The following is a 3,742-nucleotide window of genomic DNA, read 5'->3' on the forward strand; positions in this document are numbered from 1 at the left end:
GATGCTGCCTTCATACTTTCACGAATTACTTTTACTTTCTGCTCAGCATCTTTAATCAAATCAACTCCAAAAATTTTACTTTCACCGAGCTCGGTCCAAAACAATGGTGTACGGCATTTACGACCGTACAAAGCCTCGTAAGGCGCCATCTTAGTACTTGATTGAAAACTATTGTTGTAAGCAAATTCAATCAAAGGTAAATACCGCTCCCATGAACCACTAAACTCAAGGATGCAACATCTCAACATATCCTCAAGTATCTGAATTATCCGCTCGGATTGACCATCAGTTTGTGGATGAAAAGCGATGCTAAAATGCAACTTGGTACCCAAAGCTTCTTGCAATTTCTTCCAAAATCGCGAGGTGAACCTCGGATCTCTATCCGACACAATAGAAATAGGTACCCCGTGTAATCTTACAATCTGAGAAACATACAATTCAGCTAGTTTATCCAATGAAAAATCTGTACGTACGGGGATAAAGTGAGCCGACTTAGTCAGTCTATCAACAACAACCCAAATCGCATCTTTCTTACTTGCCGACAATGGCAACCCAGATACAAAATCCATCGTGACTCGATCCCATTTCCATTCAGGTATCATGATCGGCTGAAGTAAACCTGTAGGTACTTGATGTTCCGCTTTCACTTGTTGACATATTAAACACCTCGAAACAAAATCAAAAATGTCTCGTTTCATACCATGCCACCAAAATTGACGTCTCAGATCGTTGTACATTTTCGTACTCCCCGGGTGAATTGACATTCGGCTACGATGAGCTTCGTTCAGAATCATCGAAATAAGTTTGAATTTCTTGGAACACACAAACAACTTCTGAACCTCAAACAATCGTCATCATCAATTTGGAACTCTGATTCCATATTCGAAACGCATTCAGCCCGTTTTGCAACCAATTCATCATCGACTTTCTGAGCTTCACGAATTTGGTGAATCAACAATGGTTTGGCCTTTAATTCTGCTACTAACACATTGTCGGATAGAACAGACAGGTGTACATTCATCGCTCGTAAAGCAAACAGTGATTACGACTTAAAGCATCCGCAACCACATTAGCCTTTCCCGGGTGATAGTCAATGACAAGCTCATAATCTTTTAACAACTCGAGCCAACGTCTTTGTCGCAGATTCAAGTCTCTTTGAGTCATCAAATATTTGAGACTTTTGTGATCCGAATATACATGACACTTCTCACCAATAAGTAATGTCGCCATATTTTCAAAGCGAATACGATGGCAGCTAGTTCGAGATCATGGGTTGGATAATTTTTCTCATGTGCTTCAATTGTCTCGACGCATAAGCTACAACTCGACCTTCTTGCATCAATACACAACCCAACCCAAGTAAGGATGCGTCACTGTAAATGACAAACTCTTTGCCTGATTCAGGCTGCACTAGCACTGGAGCTTCAGTCAAGTAAGTTTTTAGTTGATCGAAACTTTTCTGACATTTTTCTGACCATTCGAACTTAACATCTTTCTGAAGTAGCTTCGTCATTGGTGTGGCTATCATCGAGAAACCCTTTACAAACCGTCTGTAGTAACTGGCAAGTCCCAAAAAGCTCTGAACCTCAGTAATATTCTCGGGGGCTTCCAGTTAAGTATGGCTAAAATTTGCTCGGATCAACTCGAATACCCGATGCAGATACCAAATGTCCCAAAAAGCTAACTTCTCTCAACCAGAACTCACATTTACTAAACTTAGCATAAACTGCTTATCCCGTAAAACCTGCAATACTAACCCCAGGTGTTCAGCATGATCAGTTTCATTTCTCGAATAGACCAAAATATCATCAATAAACACAACTACAAACCGGTCCAAAAACGGTCTAAAGATCCGATTCATCAAATCCATAAATACCGCTGGGGCATTAGTGAGCCCAAACGGCATCACTAAGAACTCGTAGTGACCGTATCTCGTTCTGAAAGTAGTTTTGGGTATATCCGAATCCTGAATTCGCAACTGATAATAACCCGGTCTCAAATCTATCTTTGAAAACACTGAGGCTCCCTTTAGTTGATCAAACAAATCATCAATACGCGGTAACTGATATTTATTCTTTATTGTCACTTTATTCAGCTGACGATAGTCGATGCACAACCTCATGGTTCCGTCCTTCTTTTTCACAAACAATACTGGTGCACCCCAAGGTGAAAAACTCGGTCGAGCAAAACCTCTGTCCGTCAACTCTTGCAACTGAGTTTTCAGTTCTTTTAATTCCGTTGGTGCCATACGATACGAGCTATCGAAATCGGTTATCCAGTACAAGTCGATCAAACTCTACCTCCGAAAGGTGTAACCCGTAATTCTTCGGGAAAAACATCGATATTCACAAACCACTGGTACCGATTCAAGCTTTTTCCTGATTTTCATTATCAAGCACGTATGCAAGATAGCTCACACCCCTTTCTCACATATTTTTGAGCTAACGTCGAGGATATTATTGTTGGCAATCCATTCAAGACAGTAGACTCAACTCGGATTATCTCATTATTTGCACACCTCAAATCAATAGTCTTGCTTTTGCAATTCACAACCACATCATGCACGGTCAACCAATCCAAACCGAGAATAACATCAAATTCATCAAAACGGTAAACGCATCAAGTCCGCCGGAAAACGGGAACCTCGAATTACTAGGGGACATTTCTTACACACCTTATCAACAAGCACACAATGACCGAAGGGATTCGACACTCTAATAATGAACTCAGTAGACTCAACAGGTAAAATCTTACTGGATGCTAAAGTCTCACATATATAAGAATGAGTAGAACCAGGGTCAATCATTGCAATCACATTAGTATCAAAGAGAGTGAATGTACCGGTAATAACATCAGGCGAAGAAGCATCCTCGCGTGCACGTATAGCATAAGCTCTGGCAGGAGCACGAGCCTCAGATCTGGTGATAACATCTCTAGATCCTCTCTGACCGCCACTAGCATTCCCCGCATTTTTAGATGGTCTACCTCGAGCAGTAGTAGCACCCGGTTTTCCCCACTCTGATTTACATTCTGTTCAGACAATCTCGGGCAATCTTTAATAAAGTGGTCAACTGATCCGCACTTGTAACAGGAGCGGTCATGGAATCTACAACTCCCCGAATGCCATTTACCACAATACTGGCACTCTGTTCTGCCTCGACGATCATTTCCAACACTGGCGACCGAAGTAACTCGTGTACTCACAGGGGCGATCACGGCTCGTCTAGAAAACCCGACATGTTCTAGATCAGCCTAAATCACTCTAAATTTCTTCGATACTTGAAGCTTTCCCGAAGATCTCTTACGAAACTTTGCTCCCATTCAGCTTTTCTTTTCTCCTTACTAAGCTTTCGGCTTTGCAGCTCGCTCACAAGTACCACAAATTCTCTGATTTCTAAAATGCCAACATACAGCTTTATATCATCATTCAGTCCATCTTCGAAACATTTACACATCACAACTTCTGAAGAAATGCATTCTCGCGCGTACCGACTAAGCCTTACAAACTTTCGTTCATAATCAGTAACCGACATGGAACCTTATTTAAGTTCAAGAAATTCTTTTCGTTTTTGATCAATGAATCTCTTGGCTGATATACTTTTTTTCGGAATCTCGGTTTTGGAAAAAAATCCCAAGTTACTTGCTCTCTGGGCACAACAGAAATCAACGTATTCCACCAATAATAGGCAGAATCACGTAGCAAGGAGATCGTACACTTTAGGCATTATTCGGGTGGTGCAAG

This window comes from Gossypium hirsutum, chromosome D11 (assembly GCF_007990345.1).
Source record: "Gossypium hirsutum isolate 1008001.06 chromosome D11, Gossypium_hirsutum_v2.1, whole genome shotgun sequence".
In the NCBI taxonomy this organism is placed as follows: domain Eukaryota; kingdom Viridiplantae; phylum Streptophyta; class Magnoliopsida; order Malvales; family Malvaceae; genus Gossypium; species Gossypium hirsutum.